The sequence below is a fragment of the Ambystoma mexicanum genome, chromosome 5p (genome assembly GCF_040938575.1).
Source record: "Ambystoma mexicanum isolate Mex_15411 chromosome 5p, UKY_AmexF1_1, whole genome shotgun sequence".
Classification (NCBI taxonomy): Eukaryota; Metazoa; Chordata; class Amphibia; order Caudata; family Ambystomatidae; genus Ambystoma; species Ambystoma mexicanum.
The window spans coordinates 1,361,442,086-1,361,459,458 of NC_090930.1; the positions used below are offsets into that span (position 1 = coordinate 1,361,442,086).

The 17,373-nt window shown below is 44.9% G+C and overlaps 1 protein-coding gene across 1 annotated transcript in view; it reads right to left on the reverse strand.

Moving 5' to 3' along the window:
- The window catches only part of DNAH5 (dynein axonemal heavy chain 5), a 4,235,244-nt gene that overhangs the window by 1,548,124 nt on the left and 2,669,747 nt on the right, over positions 1-17,373 (reverse strand). The window lies entirely within an intron of this gene.

The window sequence follows — 17,373 nt, forward strand, 5'->3', positions numbered from 1 at the left end:
GAGAGCTGCCTTCTCGGTATGGACAAGGTATACATGCGCCCAAAGGGAACCAAGCCTCCAGGTTGGACATCAATAGAACAATCATCAGGGCGATGACACAGCAATTCCTTGGGTAGCTTGTGCTCAAAGACGTCAGAGTACACCTGTAGTGCAGATGGAATGCAATGGAAGGCAACAGAAGAGCAGTCTTCCTTAATGAGAGCTATTTTGTTCTGGGTAGCTGGAGTACACTCCATAGAGTTCTATAGGCATTGTGTTCTCAGCCCAGTTGATTTGGGGGTTGTGTCTCCGGATACCCACGATAACGGCAAAGTGAGCCACCCTTATGAGATAAAAAACAATAAACTCTGTATGATTGTTCATCACTATGGCCATCTGTGTGGTTCTCTGTGGTTCTCTGTGTAACAGCCTGCCGGCAACCCCATCCCCTGCTTGTGAATCTTCCTTCTTGGTATCCTCTCCTTTTTGTCCCATAAGGTATCAGTTCAGTTCAATAAGCTTTATTTTGACAAACAAGTCATAAAAGCATACATCAGTAAAACAGCATACAATACACAAAATTGAGCTCATGATTCATTACAATTGCAGAATTGTTTAACTGATGTGATTAATGGGCATACACCAACAACTTATTTGATCTTATTCTCCGTGGCCATTTTAAATAGCTACAAGTAGCAAACACTGTAGGAGTGTCTGCGGAATTTAAACAAATTGCCATAGCATCCTCAATGGTCCTGCAGTCACGTAGATGAAACAGTCGCTTTCAAAAGCGTTTCCTTACTGGCAATGTAACCGAACACAACATAAAGAAGTGATTCAGATCCTCATTCGGGCTGTTACACAAAGGAGAGACATCATTGTGCCACTAGTGTTTAAAGATGCTGTAGGCAATGTGCCAAACTGAAACTTAATGTATAAGGACCTTTCAAATTTGGCGTTTACATAGTCAAGGTAACCCTTCTATCCCTCTTGGGTTTTTATATTGACATAGCGTCCCAGCGACAAAGAGCCAAGAGTTTTTACAGAAAAGTTGTGCTGAACCTTAGCAAAAGCAGCACTTTTTACCACACCTTGTGTATGCTTGGTATCGAACATGGTTGCTCCAATAAACCCCAAGATCCAGGTCCCTAAGACATGTCTTAACGTGTGTAACCCATTTCATAAAGGAGCCCCCCGACTGTGAAAGAACATCGGTCAATGCATCTGTATATTTAACAAGATTTTCATTGGAACACAGCCGGATCCAAAACAACACCGGTCAGAGCTGACAGAGGGCATCAATCCCCTCCATGCCCGTCTCCAGTAACATAAGCAGATTGGGCGTGCTAAGAAGTAAGCCAAGTTTGTTCCTTAGATATTTATTTTCGACGCTTGCCAAAGAATTGGTATACATCTGGCCCAACTCAGCCCTACAGATAGCGGGCTGTCTCGCTTGGGCCTTGCTTCCAGGAAGACGCGCACTGCCCCAGTACCGCGTTCAGCTGTGATCCTGAATTGATCACTGCCATATCTGCCCAGAGTTGCCCTGGCCTTCTCCAGTTGCATTGACCAACTACATGATGCCATCCATCTGACCCCCAAGTAATCGTGAAAGGATACCTGTTCTATTTCGCCCTCTTCCAGGGCCAGCTTGAAGCCTTTGCATTTAGCTTGAAGCCTTTGCATTTCCTCCTGGTTTTAGTGTTGAAAACCATGGATTTAGTCTTGATTACATTAAGTGCTAGACAGTTTATCTTGCAGAGGTGACAAATATGTCCCAATGCTTCGGGACGCCGGTAGGTGTTAAGGATAGCAATACTGTGTCATCTTCAAACAACAAAACCAGTATCCTATCACCAGCTAGCACTGGCGCATCTGTCTGGGAGGCCAACAACTCTTCTGTACCACGATCTATAAAAATACAAAACGTTTTTTGAGCCAGGACACACCAATGGCGGACACCCTTTTCGATGTTAATCCTACCCAAGGTCCTACCATCAATTCCCCACCAAACCATAGCTGTGTATACTGCATAGACATTGATCTTTCTGAGGACTGCATATTTATCTGTGATCAATCGTAACCGCAAGCTTTGATCCACTGAGCTCAGACCCTTGCAAAACACAGCCTATCGGTAGTTGATGATCTGATTGTCGTGTACCCAGGCCTCCAAATTAAACAGTAGGGCCTTGCATCTAGTGGTGAGATTGGTCTATAGTTAGAGGGCTGGTGTCTGGGGCCTTTCTTATGAATAGGGACCATCTCTTTACTTGTCCAGGATATGGCTACCACATTACGGCTCAGTATAGCATTAGATAGATATGTAGATACGGGACCCAAACAGCAGGCTCGTTCATATAAACGTCTATTGGAACCCTGTCTGGACCAGGCGCCTTTCCCAATTTTTGGCACGACAGTGTCCTTCCAACCTCCTAAAAGGACAATATTAACGGCAAGTAATTATGCCCCTCTCCATGCCTGATGCCTGCCCCCACTGAGGAGTCTGAGGAGTGGAAGGAGTGGAGTCTGTTTTCCTGGAGACCCTGTTACAACTCTTCTGTGTCTACTACTACTGGGCGTGCTTTACTACTAAAACTGCTTTCCCCCGCGGAGCGGGCGCAGTCTGGCAGAGTTAGAGGAGTCTGAGAAAGTCCGTGGAGTGCTGGAGTACTGGACGGCTGTACTCTCGTCCTTGGACTCTGACTCACTTGGACCTGTGTGGACTACAGCCACCCGTCCCCTTTCCCTTCTCCCTTTTCCTGCTTCCCTTGTTTTTCCAGTCCTTACCTTTTCACCCCTTCTCACCCCACCCCTCCCCTTCACCCCCTTATCTTCTTCTCCCTCCCCTTCCCCCTTTCCCCCTTTCACCCCTCCTCCTCCCATCTGCTGCTCCCCTGTTCCATCCCTCCTTCCCTGCTCCCCTGTGTACCTGTGTGTTCTGCTGCGGGTGGCTTTGCCGCATGCGGGCGGACCGCGCTTCCATCTGGTGTGCCCTCGGCGCTTTCGGCGTGACCCTGCGGAGGAATGAGAGACGGCACAAAATTGGTGTCGTTCTCAAAAACACGCACCCAACGAAAATTGGAAGCCGCCTCTTCAGAGACTCAGAGAACCTTTTCTGAGTGTATTTCCGAAGACACTTTAACATCGTCCATTCCACTGCATCAGACCCAAGTAAGTGATTGCATGGCGTGCGTGCCACACAAGGATGCTAATGTTTTTATTAGTACATTGGCTGATAGCGCTAATGTCAACAATCTTCTGGAATTGCTGCGAGCGAATGGGTCTGCTAATGTAAGCAGGCCGCCCCTGCACGCGTCGGCTGAAAGTACTCATTCAGCCTTGCTCTCAGGATCTGTAGTCGGTGAGTCAGTGTTTCACCCCACCCCGGCTGTGCTGGAATCCCGTGACGTCGCTCCTTTGTGTGACCTAGGAGGAGGTTCGCTAAACATACACGCCCCTGCACCAGCCAACATTGGGGGCTTGAACAGCACACATGAACTCGCGGGCTGCATAGATGAAAAAGGTTCTTCATTTTTGGCGAGTGATTCAAACGTATGTTTAAGTACGAACAGCTGCCTTAATTCAGGTTCCCCACACGCTCGCTTTTTCAGTGCCGTGGAGAATCTTGTACCGTCATCACTGAGCAGCATAGGAGGTCCGACAGCCCTAGAGGATGAGGACAATGTGTTTTGCCCATCGCACGACCATCTGAAATCAAGGTTGATTAAATCACCAAGTGTTGTTCACATACAGTTGCCATTAACTCCAACAGACTGTAAAGTGTCACACTGCCTCGGAAATAGAAGAAATTCACTAGATGTTGTAAACAAAGTTCTGCTTGACCTTACACGGCTAAACAAAGAAAGGACTCCATCCAATTCTAACAAAATGAATGCTGCTGTTTTAGAGTCTCCCACTGAAACACCTATAAATACAAATCAGACAGTGGAAAAGCTTCACCAAGCGAAAATCACAGATGTAATGCCTTTCCTCAAACGAAGGAGAGTTGATTCGAGCATCTCACCCAACATTAGATGCTCACAGAGAAATAAAATCAAAATGGTGAACCCAATGTCCATACATTCAGCAAACTCATCAAGTGAAGAAATGACGCAAGATGGAAATGCACCTGCTGTTACTTCGTCATAGATGTCATCCTCTGACTCATCCATAATGGAACGGCCATTTCCAAAGATCAGACCAGCACAGGCGACGCATCCATCACAAGACTTTGCATGATGACGCAATGAGAAAAGTGCAACAATCAAAAGACTCGCAAGCCACCATAATATCGTCCATGACAATTTCAATGGCACCTTTCATTAAGATGTATGAACAGCTTAATGAGAATATTAAAGATATCTCCAGTGTGGTCTCTTCAATGAACATTAAACTCCTGTCTCTTGAAAATACACATAGTGTCCAGAAGGAGGCACTAAATAGGATGACCAAGAAGACTGACTGGGCCTTGGATACATTGGTGGAGTTCACCAGAAATGCTAACTTGGATAAAAAAAATTGCTAGCAGAAGTAGCAAAAGAAGCACTGAACCACTTTCAACAAAAAAAAGAAGGAAAATCTCTCATGTGCTAAACTCATATGTGCCGAATGTCAATCTCCTGCACCGCCGATCCAAGCCAATCTTGCCAGAAAGACCACGCCCCCGTCACATCGAATTAAGATTTGGAGAAGCCAGAGATTTCTGCCTTGAAATAGGTCCTTAACAAAGATACTGGTAAGCTCGAGAGCTTGCCTATGGATGAAGTAATTCTGATCCAATATAAGTCATTACTAACTGAATCGACCCTACAACAAGATGCCAGCGTGATACCTGTTGCTGAAAAGGAAGTGAGAGCCCCTATGTCATCGAAAGTTCATATGCCATAGTCAACTGATAACCTGCAACCTTCCCAGTTCAGCACAATCTTAAAAATGAGCCAAACTGCAGGGAACTTGGCCTTGCAAGACCCCCAAATGGCCTCAACATCTAATACCTGCCTAAATCCTCAGAACACTATTATATCCAACTTTCCCCCAACGACTGATGGCATTGACAAGACACCTGATCTCTATGACATATTCAATAAACCAGAAAACACTCAAGTTCTGCAATCAACACAATCTCAATTGAAGGGTGCAAGTCTAAAAAAAAGCTAAAAATCAACCTCTAAAGAGAAGGAAATGAGGTATAGACTCGCGTAAATTTTTACGTAACATCAAAACAGTAAATGTGACCCTAAACAAAAAAGTCGTAAATGGAAAAAGCGACAGATTGAAAACGACTGCTAAGGAAGGCATTTCTGCGCATAGTGAGGATCCAACTGTCATCCCCAAGTTCCAGCGACATTTCCGTGGATCTATTGAATATGTCAACTTATGAAGCGGATGACAATGTTGATCCAACTGAATTCGAACCAACTCTGCAACCAGCTAGAATCGAACTTCACGACAATCCAAGACTTGAGGGTGGAAGTGTTGACGGAGGACTGCTTCCATACAACATAGTGTAAACCCTGCAGAATTGCAACAGCCTTTGTTCAAGATCCACGATGCTAAAAGTGAACTAAAAATCCCGAAGCTGCCTGAGAAGGGCGCTCTGAGAGATATAAAGAGTCTACCTCTAGCGAACATGCAGAGAAGAGTGTGTCAAGTGATACATCATCCGTCTACAGCCCAAGAAAAACGTCCTCAACTTCCTATAACGTTCATGATGCTTGACGAGAAAAGAAAGAAGTTGGCCGCCTCTTCACTCCTGAAGCACAAAGCCGTATGTATCACAAATGAACATCTTAAAGACCCCATCAATAGAAAGCACAAGGGGTTGAGGGTTCATGGTGGAATGCTCGACACGATACATCTAAACTAGTGCATATTACACAAGCCACTACGCATAAGAAAGTCAAATCATCTCAAATTAAGAGAATCTCGCCCCTAGCAACAAGTGTTGGAACAAAGGCTAACTCGTCTTTCCAAAAAACACAACATTTGCATCAAGTTTTACTAGAACGCATTGAGTCCTCAGACGATCTAATCCTGAACCACCACAATGTATTGTGGCTATACCATCTTGTTCTTCACTTACAGCGATCGAATCTGAGGACCTGAAAGTGGTGGAATTCTTCAATGAAAATAAAAATGATGCTGTGATATTACATGTTCAATCCAAATTGATTGTGGAAACGCTGCTTGAGGCAGGCCCAGTGTTGATGTCATTGTGATTTGACATTTTGAAAGTGGCAGAACGGTCTTTGTCCGGATCCATACGAAACGCCACAATTAAGGTGCCGGCCTGTGAAGCCGAAAGGGCAAAAATGTCACCAGCAAAAGACATAGTTGCTGCACAGATCTCGACGACAGTTTTGAGTCCTGACAAAAAAACTCTGTCTCATCTACGAACTATCAGATGGAAGATCTCATAAGGATAACAATCCAAGGGGCCCCACGGTCAGGCCCTGAACGTGATGGCAAAGAGCTTGCCGATAACTCAGAAAAACAGGCCAATGACTGGACCTGGGTAGCAGGGGCCCTGAATTCGAACCAGGATAAGAAACACCAGGCCCATTGTGGCTTTAAGATCAGTACTATGGGTTCCTGGAACACGAGAGGCTTCTTGCATCTATTCTCGACTGCCTGGACAGAAGATCTAGACATAATATGTTTACAAGAAACTTGGTTATCTGAAGCTCCAGGCATTGAAGGCTTCGAGACAGCTCTTAACCCAGCCATAAAGAAGGCAAAGGGTAGACCCATGGCTGGCCTGCTATTGGCGGTGAAGAAAGATTCTGGATTTAGGATTGAGAGATCGGTGAACATTTCTACATATAACCAGGTCTCTGTGGTTAGCTCAACTCACTTAGATAATCCACAGGTTCCCTTGCTCTATATCATAAATCTATATTGGAACCATTCGACAACATGAGGCGTGACATTTATTGATGAAGTCTCAGCTACGATTGACGATCTGATTGACAAAGAAAATCCGGATGAGCTAATCATATGTGGTGACCTGAATATTGACTGTATCAGACAGCAGGACCGCGCCATTGGTAACCGGAAGCTGACTGTCCGACAAGTCCAGTTATCAAATCAATGGTGTTTTGAGATGGACTTGCGTGGGCTATCGATGCTGAACGGTAACACTACCGGCGACACTCCAGCTCAAGCGACCTGGCGTAGATCTGGACAAAACTCGATATTGGACTATATATTTGTATCAGAAACTATTCACACAAAGACCATCCACTTCGAAGTCATTCAAATGGCTTACAGTGATCACGACATGGTGAAGTTAAAATTTAACTACCACACCCAACGTGAGCAAGAGTCGTGGCCACACGCTGTTAGAACTGGCGCGTGCAGGCTTTGTCTACATTTACAAGATGATGAGGTAAACACAATTACTTCAGATTTTCTATCGACATTGCGATCTGTTGAATATGAACACTTGTTGTCTCAATTCAAAGAACACAAAAACATCTTAAAACATGTGGACTTTAATCCAAAGCACAAATTTGATCTTGAAATATTACAACGAAAAAGATTGATGCGACAATACCTAAGAAAAGCTCAAAAAACCTCGAACACAAACAGCCTTGAATGCAAAAGACTGATTAGACAAACTTATAAGAACTGGACAAAGTCGCACAAGATCATCATGCTCCAAAATGACTCTGACCTTATGCTATCGAAAATGGCCAATAAAACCACTGCCGACTTTTGGAGGCTGATAAATAACAGTTTAGCCTCACAAAACGCAGTACAGGCAAACTCAGTTTCAGAAACTGAATGGGCGTCGTTTTATAACAACCTCTTTTGTAAGGATGAAGTAACCGAGCCATGGAAAGCACCTAAACTGACTCATTGGTACCTAGCGTTCGAAAGAGACGACATCCTTTAAGTAATTAAAAGTGTGAACGCCTCTCGAGCCCCGGGCCCGGACGGCCCAACGAATTACACCATCAAGCGACACCCTGAAAAATGGGTCGACTTTTGTGTCACTTTGTTTGACAGAATATTCAAGAGTTGTTTTACTCCAAAATCATGGAAGAGTGCCGTGATTGTCCCAATTTTCAAAAGAGGAGATAGATTGAACCCTAAAAATTACAGACCGATAGCCTTGAATTGATGTGCTGGGGAAAATGTATGCAACCCTTCTCCAACAAAAATTACTACAATGGGCCAAAGAATCGACTCACGTGGACCCAAGACAAGCAGGTTTTGTAAAGGGGGTAGGTTGTGGAGTAAACCTGATACTCTTAAACCTGCTGAAAATGGAAGCTCACAGAGCCAACACCAAAGTCTATTTAGCCCTAATAGATCTTTCATATGCATTCGACAGCATAAACAGAGAGCTGCTGTGGAAAAAACTAAACACATGGAATTGTCCGCCCAGCCTGCTAGCTGCCATCTGTGAGCTACACTCTAACACTACTATCAAGATCAGACTAGATGGAAAAGGCACGTTATCTGCTCCAATTAACACCTTTAAAGGTGTTAAACAGGGATGCCCTTTGGCAGCTATAATTTTTAACTTGTTTATATTGGACATTAATGACATCTTCAATGATGCGAAGGTGTTTCCAGCAAGAATACACAGTACTTACATCAATTATTTGGCATACGCAGATGATCTTATCTTAATTGATCTTACACCAATAGGCCTCCAACGGAAGCTCTCGATTCTCGAAACCTATCTAGCAACAAATGGGCTGATTATATACAATCAAAAATGTGAAATAATAATCCTTGAAAAATTGACAAGTACCAGACTGAACAAGAAAGAATTTAACTGGTATCTCACCAATGAACAAGTCAAGATTGTGAAAAACACCATCTATTTGGGCATGAAATTTAGCGCAAGTAGAAATGATGCACCATGGGCTGAGGTTTCCAAAAGTAAATGTTGTCAGCTGGCATGCCAAGCGAGTCTGATAAACAAAAAAATATGGGAAATTCTCATTGAAGCCAACTATTACATTCTTCCAACAAAAAGCCATCCCAGCCCTTATTTACGCCGGGGAAAATGCTTTTGGATGTTCAGGCTTACTATGGAACTCCCTTGAAAATATCTTTTGAACAAGAGTGCTGCATTTGCCAAAGAGTTCTTCAACGGTCTGCATAAAATACGAATTGGGATATATTTCAATACAAGCAAGAGTTTCGTGGAACCTGTTGAGCCTCTTTAGAAAAACGATGCTAGTGGGTCCAGTGCCATATATCTGTATACTACTCAAGCTGCATCTGGATAAAACGGATATGATTCTATCAAAATGGAATGCACTCTGTCTTGAGGTCCCAGAGCAGTATGGCATTACCTTACAAACTCTGATCGATAACCCAGAGCAGGCCAAGAAAAAACTGTGGCGAGCGGACTGGATTAACACCTGTGAGCTAAGCATAATAATAATAATAATTTGGCACTTATGTAGCACTACAAACCCTCAGGTATCTGAGCGCTGCTTATTATTACCCACGGATGAAAGCAAAATTGATGACAGATGTACCTGGGGAAGCAAGAGCCTACGGTAAGCTGCAAACCTACCTGACCTGCTTTCCCGATCCTCACTCGAGAGCTCTTTATATGCATTTCAGGCTCAATATAATGCCAACCAAGGAACGCTTAAGCACCTGGACTCAATTGGCTGATATGCCTCTAACATTTAGATTCTGTGGCGCCCCTAAAGAGACTCTGAAACACTTGACGATGTACTGCCCTGAGTTTCTTCAACATAGAAAAACCTCCTTTGATCCAATTATCAGCAACCAACAAACTCAAACCATAAAAGAATGGTGGAAAGCCCTGTTTGACGGATCACACAGACCGTTGATGCGTGCATTGGTGATGTTCCTCTGAGTCCTAAAATAACGCTTAGATGTGGAAAAAACAACTCTGAAAGCAGTAACTCTGTGAGATTCACACTGTCTTCTATAAAAATACTTAAAGATAAGTCTCAGCAAAATGACGATTAAGTGGCTTACGAGGTTGATGGGATAGGGTTCCTTTGCGATTTGTTATGTATTCTGTTTTGCCTTTTTTAAAGGTTTAATTAAACCAATAAAAACATTTTTTTTTAAAAAAGAAGTTCATCATGCTGCTATTCGCACTGCCATCCTCATAATGACTTCTATAATTTTCCACCCCGGCTTGCTCGGTGAAACAACCCTGCAGTGTGTTCCATCCTGCTCTATGCCCAGTCCCTATTAGGCCACAAAAACCCTTTGAGTCCCCCTTGTTGATAGCTTCAAGTAAGGTGTGCCATGTATCTTCGTGCCAAGCCCTCTTTTTATCCTTTAATGACTTTTGATAAGTAGTCCTAGCACTCCTTAACCCTTGGCTTTATGGCCCTAATTCAGATCTGGCTTCAGTGATCAAACTCCCCTTGGCCAGTTTGCATTCCTTGTCATACCAGGGGCTAGACGACTCAGTTAATGTATGTATTACTTTGAAAGGCTTTGAAAGCCGAGACGCAACCTGTGTCATGCATATCTACCAATGCAAATGTATAATTTTGGTCTAACACGGCCACCTCGGCCAAGGACGTGACAATGTTGTGGTGTACCAGAGACAAAATTATCTCTTGGTCAAGCCTGCCCCACCTGATATTGCACCTGACTTGTCCCTGTACCTCCAGTTGGACAGCTCTTGCCATGCTGCTAGATGCCTCTACCTGCCTGGAGCCTCCAGAGATGCTCACTCACCTCAGCAATTACAGGGTGATGATCACTCTCAACCCGTTTAACAATGCCCAATGATTTCACGCTGTCCCAGGACTCAATATTCACTAAGATGTAATAGATCTTACTGTTACCCTGGCTAGTTTCAAAGGTTGGACGGCAGGGGTGTCCCCCGGAAATTGGCCATTACAAGCCCTAAAATTGGCCTCCATTAGCAGGGTGGCTACCTCCTCTGCATTCTTGTGTTGTCTAGGCAGAAAAGCTGCATTAACCGATCCTATTCCCCACTGGCTATCCTCCTCATCCATGATGTCGATCATGCCATGAAGGGGATCGAATTGGAGATTGAGGTCTCCCATGGCCAAGATCTTCAATGGCCCAGAGGAGGACAATCTCCAGCTCAGAGCCGATCTACCATCCCACCAATCAATTATGCGCCCCTGTCTGGCAGAATCCTGTTGTAAAAATGTTAAAACAATAACAGAGTGTCATTGCTCAGTTTGAACTGTCCTTCTCATAAGTCAGGGGAACCCATGTCCACTAACCTAGCCGACTCAAACAAAGACACATCCACCCGTGTGACCAACCCCCCACTAGGACGTCCCTTCACCTCTTTAAGTGCCAGAGTAGCAAATATACAATACCCCTGGATATGGGGTCCTCAATGGCCTAAGATTCCTGGAGGCAGATTACCCATGTCCTAAAATGAATTCAAGCCAGTCATTATCCGCCATATATTTGTTTACCCCGGCTATATTCCACAAAAGGACCCACACCCCAGGATCGGTCCGATCAAGACCCACACCAGGATGGTGAATAGGCGTGTCTCAGACAGGCTCTGTATCCTTCTTTCTGTCCATGGCCAAAACATGCTTGACTCTGTTTTTGTATACCCTGGAAAGTCTCAAATTCCAGCTCTGGCGTGGGCACAGGACGGACTTGACTCGCTCTTGCGCAGGGTGCCCAGTCAATCAATTCTAAAGGAATCGATAAAGACCTCTACTCAATTGCATCAATCTATGCTGGATCCCAGACAGACCCTGGGGACCTCCCCCACTGAGTGCTATGAGTCACTGTTGCTTCAGCACTCAACCATGAGGAAAGGGCCTGGTTGCGATGTCTGGGGTCAGTGGTATCGGCTAATAAAAAGCCTAAACCAAGATCACGCAACTTCTTCCGTTTAGCTTCCAGAAATCCTATGCTGGCGCTCTCCACTGTCCACAGGTGGCAGTGACATTTTTATGGAGATTGCCGGGCTGGTCGGATGCATTGACCGCTGCTCCATTTCCAAGAATCCCTGGATCATTGTGGCATCCCTCAGCTGTACCCTAATGGCTTCCAACTCATGTGGACCCGACAGTCTTTCACAATAAACAATGTCACTTTTGTATGATTGAGAGGCAACCTCTTTTTATTCAGAGCCAGTGGGTGACCTTATTAATAAGGCCCTCACCCGACTCACGGCTAGCAACCCCAAGTTTGGGGACATTCATTAAATAAAAGCATGCCAGCCTAAATGAGCCACCAGTGTTAATGCTCGTCTGGGAGGGATGTCACTGATGGCTGGTAGCGCACATTTTGATCTGTTCTTAACTGGCTAATGAAAGTATTAGATGATGGACCTTTCCTCACTTGCGCCTCTTGGTTTAGCCCATGAACGCCAATTTTTGTAGAATAGGCCTCCATACTCTGGTCAACTTGCCCAACCACTGGTGCAACCCTCTCAGGCACACACGTGGGTGAGGGGGATATATATGTAGCACCAGCCACTCAACCAATTTGGACAATCTGCGCAGGTCTTTTCTTAGCTCCTCATTCTCCTTCCACAGCAGTGCTATGACGTCTAAGGCACACTTACAGCCCTGACACCCGCAAGAACCTACGTCCCTCGGTACATTTTTGTGCTGGTCCTCTTCCCTAGGCCTAATAGAGGGGAGCACATATGTGGGTACCAAATGAGACATGGGAGATACAATAACAATTGAATTGTTGCAGTGGGTAGTGAGGGCTTCTTATCTATTGCTGACAACCACCTCTGGGGTAATAACTCATGGCAGGGGTTACCTCCTGATCCACCTCCTGCTGACCACTAGTCCCTGTCTCCTCCTTGCCACCTACGCTGTGACCACTTGCACCTGCTGGGCGCAGATTGACTTCCACTGGTATGTGATAAGACATTCCTCCATTTTGACTTGGGCGGTTTTGAACTTGGTACCCCGGCAATATTTTACCCACATACACGAGTGCAGATAAACTTGCCTTATGGATACCCATACTATCGTTAGCAAGTGCTTGCATCTCATCGATGCTTAGCTTTAGCTTGGGACCCAACCTTCTCCCACTAACCATGGGGACTACCTCCTTATTACCCAGTTTAATGGTTTCATCACCATTTAGGACGTTACAACTGAAAATCACTCACATATCCCCATTAGCCACATCCTTTCCTCCCACTACCAAGCCCTTTACCAATGGGATCAATTTCGTATAATAGGCCTGCCATTTCAATCAATCATCGCATTGGCCTTTTCTTTGCGGTCCACACACTTTGTAGAGTGCTTCCTTGCTAAACCACTGGTTGGGGAGCTTACCGCCTTTATTTTGGACATGATACTAATGCTTTTACATATGTCGAATATACACCAAGGGTATATTGGTTCGCAAGGACCTGCAATGTTTGATATTCTAATATATAAACTACATTCCAATAATCAATAAACAGTTCATGAAAAAATTCCTAAACATTTTGTACATTCTAATAACATAAGATTTAAAAAACATGGGTCACATAAATGGAAAATATGGTTAACATCGTTACAATTCATTAAGGTGACATACATAAACCATTCCCACCAAAACTATATGTGTTATTGAATTAGTTAAAATTGGTGATTGAAACTGGCAATTAAAACACTTGGAACTCAGTAAGCACGATAGGCTATCTAATGCATAAAAGCAAAAATACTTTTAAAGCAATCATAATATGGCAACAATTATTAGATTGAAGTCCGCTTTACACTTAAACTCTCAGTTGACAGCCGACAGCTCAGCAATGAAAAGTCCCTGGAACACAGTGTTGTAATTTGATCTGTGGTTGGCTGGTGATGTCTTTTGGAGTGTGGAGTGTTGATGGTTGTGATGTGTGTAAGGTTCCACGGATGTCAGTTGGACCTAATGAGCTGGGCTGGGTGGATGTCCCAGTGCTTTCTCTCGTATGTAACTACAGAGAATAAACGTACATGTAAACCTACCTTCTGGTTCCTGGCATTGTGTAGAAGGGAACTCTGTTTACATCACACAGCTTACCATGCACAGCGAGGCACGCCCGGCAGCTTAAAGGGCTGCCAGAGTCCGACTCCCTTCCCTCGCTCCGAAACGGAAATGAGCAAATTCTTAGCAGCCCAGTAACAAGCTTTTTAGTTCCACTGCCCAATAAATTCACTTTGTCCCAGCTGAAAAGATTGTTGTGTGCTTTTGGACACTTGGGATTGCCTCTCAGCTGCCAAACGAAGGTAATCACTCAATATTGAATCAGAAGGAAGCCAAGAGAACACAATTCAGCCGTGAAGCTAGGTCGCTTAAATGCAATCATTTATGCTCCAGGTGTCAGCTCCTGTGTGGCAATATAACAGTATTTAGAAAACAGCAGACTTCCAAACGTAAAGAGGCAGGTGATACGCATAAATTAACTGCCACAATTTGGCCAATTTAACCAAGTTATGAATTATCGTTCAAGAGAGTGGCGTGGAGATAAGAAGTGGGAGTTAAACCTTACTTTCCCGCAGTCCGGCATTCCTAACATTCCACGCTGCTCATCAGCTCGCTACAATGTTGGTATTACATAGGAAAACACTGTTTTCACTAATCTGAGCCCCCTGCGACAAACAGAGCGCAGGCTTTCCCACCGGGCTTCGCCACAGGGACATACTGCAGCTGAATTAGTAGCCTTCTGGGGGAAATGGGATTGGGGCTGCTCTCCCAGGTGAGCGCTTCACAGAGTTCACTGCGCCAAAAAGAGAGCAGGCTTTCCCACTGGGCTTCCATAAGGTATCCATAAATAGGCTGGTGGCCCCACAATCCAGAAGAGCCAGTTCCTCAAGAGCTGGTTTTCAGGTATGATAAGTCGTACTTGAAGAACCATGAGTTGGTTGTTATATAGTTCGGCTGACGTGGAAGTGGTAGTAGTGGGACAAGATGAACAGGGGTGATTCATAGGCTGACTATGCTACCTCAGGCCTCTCAAACATGTCCTTGATGGCCTGGACGAAGGCTGGGTAATCTGATAAGAGAGGGCTAGCTCCAGTAACCAGAGGCTTTACCCAGGCTAAAGCATTGCTGGTCATATTTGACACCATAAATCCAACTTTAGCTCTGTCTGTAGCTTAAGCGGTCATTCGAAATGTGAAATAGACTGCGCAAGAATCCAAGAACTCTTGCACTGCCTTTGGTGAACCATCAAACCTTCCAGATGCCAGACTTAAAGGCGGAAGGTCTGTGATTTGAGCATCATGGGATGACAGGAGCTGCGTCAAGGAGGTGTTTTCAGCAGCAGTTGCTGTACTTCCAAGGAAAGGCCTTGTACAGCTTGCATGACTTCCTGAAGCTAATCCATGCTGGTTGTTTTAGGGCATTGCAAACGCTCACATTCAGGTAGGTTAACCTGTTCATCAATTCTCTCACAAGAGGAATCGCCCGGATCAGCACCCATTTCTTCCTTGGTTGGTTTCCTATTTATCCTCTTTCGAACTGCCTTCTTCTCCTTGAAGAGGTATCGTCGATTCCTTTCAGCAGCCACCTTGCCCGAACAGTATTATACAGTCAAGACCAGGGTGCGGTCGAGGATAAAGACCACAACTGGGGGAAGAGCCGGTAAGGCAGAAAACCCCCCAGCGACAGAATGGTGGAACAATCCTGTTGATGTGTCATGAGTATGATTCCATCAAAGATCCAGCAGTAATCCAAACAGGAAACTGAAGGAAGCCCTTGGGACCAGGGCCGCAGCAAAAGTAGTAGCAGAGAAGCACAAGAGCCAGAGATTGCTGAGTCCGAGATAAGGTTAAGGAAATGAGGACTAGAACTTCCCACGGGCATGGAAAATCAGAGCCGGAACAAAGTAGCAGCAAGGAACCGCGGAGAGATCCAGGGAGAGAGGGCAAGGTAAGTAAAGTAGGCAAACAACGGGTAGAAAGACAGAGGAGGCAAGAACAGCATAGTCCCTACTATAAGGGAGGATAGTTCAGGGGCAACGTGCTCGTCTTGGAAGCAAGACGATGCAGAGCAACACAGGTTCGATCCCTGGGTCTGCGCTAATAAACCTCTGGTTATTCAGCATGTTATAAATCAACCATTACAATTACATTTGCACAGTTACAACACTCTGAGTGCAACTTTGTGCTCTGTCTTGAAACAGTGCAGCACCATCTTGCCCAAACGACTAGACCACTACCTCACGTTCATGAGGAAAAACGTCATAGGATGTCTGGGAGTGGCCCTACACCGCCACCATAGTGACCAGTTGTTGTGCATGACACCAGCGCATTCAACTCATTAAAATAGCTTTGCAGAAGGATCATCAGGTGGGTCGTAAAAAGACACATTCATTTTCACTGAGGTCATGCGCCCATGCCATGACAATACCACCGGATCCCATCTTTGGAAATCCGACTGAATTATAACCAACATGCAGTCAAAGTTTCCTTTCGCTAGGTCGGACGGGTGCCTTGTAAGGCGTACCCTGATATATTTCATGCATGACATTTCTATTCTCATTCCCAATATCCTCCCCTCTGAGTGAAGGACCGAAATTCCATCCCTTTATGGCATAACACAGGATTTATCGGCATTAATTTTGAGGCCCGAGAAGCAACCAAACCTAGAAATCTGTGAGAGCAACTCAGGTAGCAAAGTTCTTATGTCATCACATAGGCAAGAGCTTAAAATCTATTCCGCCACAGCTGATCCATTTTATTCTTGGGTTTGACAGATAGAAATAGCCAACAGCTCCATTACTAGTGCGTATAGTAGAGCGGATAAGGGGCACTCCTACCATGTTCCCCTTGATAAACAGAAGGAGCCGGTGAACGTCTTGTCTCATTCACTTGTGTGCATGCTGTGGGCAGTGGCGTAACACAAGATCTGGAGGCCCCCCCTGCGAGCCATGCTCGGGGTCCCTCTATCCCCATCTTGGCAACAAATCACTGGCCACGCCACACTCTGGGCCGGCCTAGATTACCACGCTTGTACAATACACTCTAACGTGCTGCTGAAGGGGTATGCCACATTTTAATGCAATATACAGCACACTTTCTGAGAAAAATTGGCCAAAAAGCCACAGTGTTTGCTATTGTTTTGTAGGGTAACACCAATCCAATACATGCAAGTCACCAACAGTGCACATGAACATTAATGCTTTGCTAGTAAAAATGCCATGCCACAATGAAACATGTCCAACTGACAATGTAGACCAGTGTAGACACATAATAACATTACAGTAAGGCATGCCAGGCCACATTAAGACATACCTAGACTGGTTGCACCAAAATGCCTGTCGAAGCAATAAAACTCATCAAGAAGAGAGCACACATTCAAGCCTGCGTCTCTGCGGCCTCTAACAACACAGCCAAACTCTTTAAAATCTGCAAGGAACTGGCCAATCCTGTTGCAGTTTCTATCTCTCCTGTTCCCTCAACAGGCCCTCTCTACGGCTTTGGTCTCTCGCTT